At 51.3% G+C, this 7,148-nt stretch overlaps 1 long non-coding RNA gene across 2 annotated transcripts in view; it reads left to right on the forward strand.

Annotated features, from left to right (window-relative positions):
- Positions 1-1,758, forward strand: part of LOC102498680 (uncharacterized) — a 15,544-nt gene extending 13,786 nt beyond the window's left edge. Inside the window, exons 3-4 of one of the 2 annotated variants that reach the window (XR_333455.2) lie at positions 880-1,176; positions 1,395-1,758. This is a non-coding gene — a long non-coding RNA (uncharacterized LOC102498680). Of the gene's footprint in view, positions 1-879 lie in introns of both variants that reach the window. The other variant, XR_333456.2, reaches the window with a different exon arrangement.
- Positions 1,759-7,148: the final 5,390 nt, after the last annotated feature.

The raw sequence follows: 7,148 nt of genomic DNA on the forward strand, positions 1-7,148 counted from the left end.
TGTTTTTTTTTTTTTTTCTTTTTTTTTTTTTTTTTTTTTTTTTTTTTTGCTATAGGGCGCATGCACTCGCCAGAAACCAGAAAGACAGAGAGAGACAGAGAGACAGAAAGCGAGAAATCACCCCCCCAGGGGAGATGGCCACTCCTTTCTCCTCTTGGGATCTTGGGCACGCACACACACACACACCTGGTGTGAGTTTAAGCCACCAGGTCTGGGACTCGAACCGCGGTCGACTACATGGGAGTCCAGTGACAGCCATTATGCTAACTGCTGGTCCCCCAGAGTGATTTTCAATCCACCAGGTCTAGGACTTGAACCATGCAGTAGGCCATGTGGGATTCAGCACCTGAACCTCTCTACCACCTGCTGGCCCAACAAGGCACTTATTTTTCATTTGACTGAGATGATATTCAGAAGTATAATTTCCCTTCTATTTCAATTTTATAACAAAATTATGATTTAATCATTGTTACATCTATACATTTTCATGGGTATTGTTTCTTACACTAGGTTTTTTGGGGGGGCTGGGAAGCACACGCTTAAGAATAAGTCACGGAGGCATGTATGAAGCACCTAAATTTCCCCCACATCCATCTATTGGGTTGTAATAAAAGTGATGTATTTTTTTCTATACAAAAATGAGCCATGACTTTGCCGACCACCCAATATATCCTCCCTTTTGTGGGTACCAATACCCACTTTTATTGGGTCAAACTTTGCAAAATTATCTCACAATTGTTAACAATTTGTGATGGATATTTTAGTGGTTGACAATTTTATTTTATGTAGGTGACTTCACTTTTTAAATAATTACATAAAAGACTGCCATTTTCTGTTTATTTCTTTTATCGTGTCGACTTTTTTTGTTGTTTTTTCCAGCTAATCCTGAGAACGTGATGAGCTATTCTATGAGAAAGAAGAGAATAGAGAGAAAAAGGGGCAAGGGGGCATGCAGGAGAGGAGAAAGAAACAAGGGCGGATGGTCCGGGATGGATGGTCGGAAGTGGAGGCGACAATCTCTGAGTTCGTGTGACAGCCACGTGACAACGGATCTCACACGTGAACTTGGTTGGAGCACACGGTGCTCAGATATCTGGTTAAACGTCATTTCTGGGTGTGTCTGTGAGGGTGTGTTACCTGGAAGAGGCTGGCATTTGAACTGGTGGACTGAGTAAGGTAGATGGCCCTCCGGTGTGGGACAAATAGGACAAAGAGGGGGAGGAAGTCAGTGGTCTCTCTGCCCACCTGCTGGGGCTAGGACAGCCCGTCTCCTTCCCCTGCCCTCAGACTGCAATTTCCACCTCTGGTTTCCCTGGCTCTCCGTCCAGCCGACTGCAGAGCCAGGGACATCTCAGCCTCTGTGATCACATGAGTAATTGGCTTTATCTCTGTAGAGAACCCCAGCACACTCGGTGAGGCCAAGAAGTCCCGACAGGCTAAGTGATCACGTCAACAAGCTTTCTGCATCAAATGCCAAAGTCAGCATCTGCCACTGCGTCCCCTGCAAACGATCTCCAGAATTGATGTGTAGGGGAGGGATGCTTTGGGGTTCCAGACCCCGACACCAAATTCCTCGCTAGTCCCTGGGGCACAGTGGGAGTTGGCAAAGGCATGGCTGGCAGGAGATGCATGAACAGGCTGCTCACCACTGGAGGGTGCAGGGAGATCGAGCCCAGACCCAGGTGGGCTCGGTCACTCTCTGTGGCCTTCAGCAAATCTCAGCCACTCATGCTGAGGCTGTACTGTGTTCACGGTGTAGAAGTGTTGGGGTATGTGAAAACTGTAAATTCTAAGGAAATCTCAAAATGGCTTGATTTTTTATAGTATTTATTTAATTTTATTCATTCATTCATTCATTCATTCATTTTAATTTGACCAGTGAGAGACACACAGAAAGAGAAAGTGAGAAAGCAAGTCACCAGGGCCAGGACTTGCACTGTGATAGGCCATGTGGGAGTGTCCATCACCTTAACCACTAGGCCACCTGCTGGTCCCTGATTTTTTTTAATTCTGTACCTTTTATCATAGCTCACATGACACCCAGAAACCACAAGAAGCCATTGGTGAATTGAGCAAAGGAATGTTCACTGCAGGTCTCAAGTTGAATCCTCAGGGGCTTCTCCTTTAAAAATAAACCTGATGCAAATGCAGTGGTGTAAAAAAAAGATACCCAGTGACATGAGGGGTTTGGGGGGGGCGACCTTGGGGGTCAACCTTGGGGTCATCCCGGCATGGAGGAGCACTGGGCAGGCTGGCCACCTGGCTGAGTCCTCTGCCTCTTCCTGGAAACAGGTGAGCTTTGCAGCCTTGTTGGGATGGGCTGCTGAGCCTCAATGAGCCTGTCCCCTGCCTGTGCCCTGAACACACCGTCTGGCCACTGGTGACAGGATCAAGCTCTACTGGGAGGTCAGAGGGCTCAGCACAGGCTTGCGAGTTCTCACCGCTGAGACCCTTCCAGGTGGTTCTGCCATCTCCCAGGTCAAGGATGACTCAGGATTCAAAGATGGGGATGAAGCCAGTATGACCCCTCCCCTGACTGCTGTGAGCCCAGGCTTGATTGGACAGTGTTCAGGGAAGAGCCGCTTGCCCCGCCCTCCTGGAAACTTCATGCACCTGGGAAGTGTAGTTACTGCCACTGCCCTTCGGAAAGCCATCTGCAGCCCTTTTGCCTATGTTGCTGACCCTCGCAGAGACAAACGTCATCGTCCTCCATCCATGATGGGCTACCTAGGGGTTCAGAGACTGCAAATGCCCGGTATCTATACAGCACACGAGGGGAGACCCAGCACTACCCTCAGACCTCAAAGGCCCCCCATGATGAAAAGCGTCCCCTGTGGGATGACATTCCAAGTGGCTGTCACCCCACCTGACCATGTCTATGTTTAGCAGCAACCATACAGGGAAGGATCCTGGACACTCCTGGGCCCTGTCTCCACCCCTCACAGTGACCTGGGGACCTGACCGAGGGCTGGGGTGCAGGGTCCCTTCACTGGCCCCATGCCCACACCATCTGAGAGAGCTCAGCCCCAGGATGGACTGGGCACCCATTGAGGTACCAGCTCTGTCCAGGGTCTGAGCCAGCTGTGCAAGGTGGAAAGCGGCATCTGAGACCTGCAGCAGCTTCCCCACCCCTGAGCATCTGGGGATGGGTTGGAGCCAGAGGGAGAGAAGCCATACATCAGCATCTCTCTTGCTGGGCTTGAGAAAACCAATTTCCTTTCCCTGCTGCTTGCTGAGGCTGTAGGAACCTGGTCCCTTTTTAATTTAACCTGAATTAATTACAAGAGCAGAGGCAGGTGTTCCCACTCGCTTTCTCTCCCATCTCTCTTCCCTTATTTGCTTGTAAATGGCTCAGCAGCCTGTGGTGAGAGCCATCGGTTGGTACCAGGATCCAAAGATTAGGAGCCTGGCTCTGGTCTGCCGCAACCCTCAGCAGCTCGCTACTGGCTTAGAGAAAGCACTTAGGATCCCTCCAATCCTGGAAGGCAAGCTTCTTATGGCCTTGTCTCTACTGCTCTGACTTCTAAGCCCTTTCTAAGGTGCAGAGACTCTGATTCTAAGTCAATAAGCAAACGATCAAATGACGAGGGGCCACCTATGTACATCCTTGGGAGACCCCTCCCTTATGGCTGAGCATTGGGAAGGGGGGTTGGGGTGGGAAATGACCCTGACTTGGCCTTGCCTCAGCCCCACAGCCCTTGCAAACTGGAGGTGGCGGCCAGTTTCTGAGTCCAAGCCAAAGCTGGAGGCCCTAAGGATGGATGGCCCTAGGAGGTAAGCATGCTTCCATTTCAGACACACCCAGCTTCAGAGCAAGTCTCCCCAGTCGGTCACAGGGGTGGTGACAATCTCAGATACTTATGGTTAGAAGGAAGGAGGGACATTAGTGCCCTCACTTCATTTCTCCAAATGGAGAAGCTGGGGCAGTGGAAAAGACAAGGCTCACACCAGGTTCCCTGGCCCCAGCTGCCGCTCCTGAACTGACACTGTTGCCCACCTCCATGACCACCTCCTCTCCCAATGCCACCCCCACCAGCACCCTTACAATGCAGAGCACCCCAGTGGTTTTTTGCAGGGCATGACATTGAGGGGCCCTTATTAGGGACCGTCCAGGAAGGACACCCTGCTGGGGGCTTGCCACACACCATATTGGAGGGAAATCAGAAGCAGAAGCCACAAACCAGAGAGCCAGTCTCGCTCAGACGCTCAGGCAGGACCGCAGGGCCCTGGAGCAGGGGAGGAGGTGCGTGGCCAGCCGTGTCTAGGCTGCTGCTGCAAGGCCAGAGCAGGAGACGTGGCTGCTACTGCTGGGAGATATTAGGTCATCAGGAAAGTCATGATGTATTTCTCTATGTGAAAATGTGTCATGACTTCCTGGCAGCCCAATAAACAACCTCCCTGGGTGCTACAGCCGCTGCACCCCGTGGGACACGTGGGGGCAGAAAAAGGTAAAGCCAAGTCATCTTCCAAGCTCCTTCTATGCAGCAGGGGCCAGGCTGGGTGCACAGGGAACCTGTGGTACAACTGCTTATGGGGGTAGCAGCTTGAAAGTTCAGCCACCCAGAGTCACCTCTAGCCCTGTGTCATCTCAGGCCTCCCCTTGTGCTCCTGGACCTCAGGATCTGGCAGTTGGCCAGTTTCCTATAAATCCTGAAGGGGACCTCTCCAGCTCTGGGGTCCCAGCACCCACCCCTTCTCCAAAGCCTGTGCCTCTTTGGACTTCATTTCTTGCCTAGCACCAGGGTCCCAACCTGGGCCGATAGTTCTCATAGCAGAGCCTACAGACTCCCGAACAGTCCTTGTTAACATCAGATGCAGCGACACCATCTATAGACTCAGGACCCTGAGGGGAGACTAGAAACCTTCATGGCAACCTTTACTCGGCGTTTGAGTTCTCCATTGCCGCAGCCCTGCTGAGGAATAGACCACCCCAGATTGCAGCAGCCGGGCATTATGTGCACGCAGCTGAGGGTCAGCAGAAGCTCTGCCATCTGCCCCTCACCCACCTTGATACACGTGCACTGAATGGTCCCTTTCTTGGTAGTGGCGGGAGCACAGGAGAGAGAAGCCTGTGGCCAGATCAGAACTGGCCTGGTTTTTCAGCCAGTGCCCAAGTAAGTCATGGGGACACACCAGCACCCAGGGCAGGGAAATATGCTCTGCCTTTCAGAGGGCATAAGCAAGGTGCACCTGGTGAGGGGCTGGGTGTGGAGTGGGAGAAGATGGGAGCTGGTAGGGCGGCCCCCACGTCACCCTCAGGTGTGAGAACCACTAGGCTCGGGAATGTCCCCTGTGGCTTGCTGGGAGTGAAAGCCTGGCACTCTTCCCCACAGACACCTTGCAGAAGCTCAGTTGGCCGCCACGTGACTTCTCGTCCTTGCCTCCAGGAGCCACAGTTCTCTCATGTGGACCTGTGTCTGCACATTCCTCCACTGTGGCACCCCAGACCGGCAGAGGTTCCTGGGGTGGCATGACTAGAGTCCTTGTGTGTAGGGGGGAACCCGCCCTGACACTATCTTGTCTAGTCAGTGTCTCTATCAGAGGGAGGGCCTGGAAGGAGGCTGCCCTTCCCCAGCAGGAAATGAGTCAGGTCTGTTAGGAGCTCAAAGGAGCCCAATGGTTCACACATAACATCTTCCAAACAGAACTCTCCACCCCTGCCAGACGCATTCCTCTGCCCTTGTTCTACGTCTCCTTAAACAGGACCTCCTTCTGCCCACACCTCTGCCCAGGAGCACAGCTCAGAGATGCCGGAGGCCCTCCAGTCTACACTAGACCAGTAGACTAGCCTCTCCTTTCTTCACTTCTAAATGCAGCTGTAAGCCCTGGAATAACCTAGAGATGACAAAGGAGAGCCCAAAAAATGACAAAGAAGGTCAACTGATTAGGGCCCCAGGGCTGGAGGATCCACACAGTGGCAAGGTGTTTTATGAGCTCCCTTCTCACCTCGCAGAAGAAGGTGACCCAGGGCTGGCACTGCCCCATTCCCTACCTAGCAATGGAGGTGGCCCAGGTAGAGTCATTCCTTCCCTGGCCAAGGGGTGCCCCCTAGACAACCAGCCTGGCAGAATTGGCATGATCGAGTCACAGGGAGCCCCACAAACAATAAGTGACCAGGGAAATTACTCTCCTCCCAGACCACAAGCCTGAGACTCTCCTTGCCAATGGGGAACTGGGGCACCTGCACGGTGATCCCAACGCAATGTGCACCCAGTCCGGGAAGCATCTTCACCCCACAGCTTCATTCATGCAGGTCTGCCTGGCAGTTAGAGCTGAAAACGGTAATAAAAACTCACTTGATGGGCTCAGCAGGAGAGTGAAGAGGAGAGAGGGCCGAATCTGTGGATTTGAGCATAGCTATCAATAATAAAATTGACCCAATATTAGCATCAGAAAACAGATTCAGCATCCACAAAAACCTTCAGGGATATATATGATAACAAAAAATTCTTCACGCATATTTTGTATCATCAGTTTTTCAGAAACAAAGAACTAAGTGGATCTAAAAGAGTATTCCAGAAAACTTCCCATATATGGCCAAAAAAATAAATCTGTGAATCTTCAGATTCAAGAAACTGAGAGAAATCCCAAATAGGATAAACCCAAAGGAACCCACACCAAGATACATCAAAATGAAACTGCTAAAATTAAGAACAAAGAAAAATCCTTGGAGCAGCCACGGGAAAGTAGCATACTACTTAGAGGAGAAATGCCAGTTCAAATGACAGCATATTTCTCATCCGAAATTGTGGAGGCCAGAAGGAAGAGGCACAAAACTTTTCAGGGTGGGTGTGGCTAAAGGGGCAGGAGGAGGGGCCAGATAGTGGTGCTCTGTGAGGCAATCCCACATGGAAAACTTCCTGGTTCAAGTCCGCAGACCTCCCTGAGTATGCTGGGCACACAGTTGCCCACGATCCAGGGTCGGCTGAAGGAAGGGGGTAGATTGCAGCATTAAGACTCTGTTGAGGAGGCTCTCTCCCTCTCTCTCTCTCACTGAATAAATAAACTTTTTTTTGAGAGAGAGAGAGAGAGATCTTTGCTATGGAGAATATGTGCTTACTGGAGAGACAGAGAGAGCTGGAGAGAAAAAATGAGAAATCACTTCTACTCCAGAGGATGTCCCCACTGTAATCCCTTCTCCTCCATTC

This window comes from Tupaia chinensis, unplaced genomic scaffold (genome assembly GCF_000334495.1).
Source record: "Tupaia chinensis unplaced genomic scaffold, TupChi_1.0 Scaffold000052_1, whole genome shotgun sequence".
Classification (NCBI taxonomy): Eukaryota; Metazoa; Chordata; class Mammalia; order Scandentia; family Tupaiidae; genus Tupaia; species Tupaia belangeri.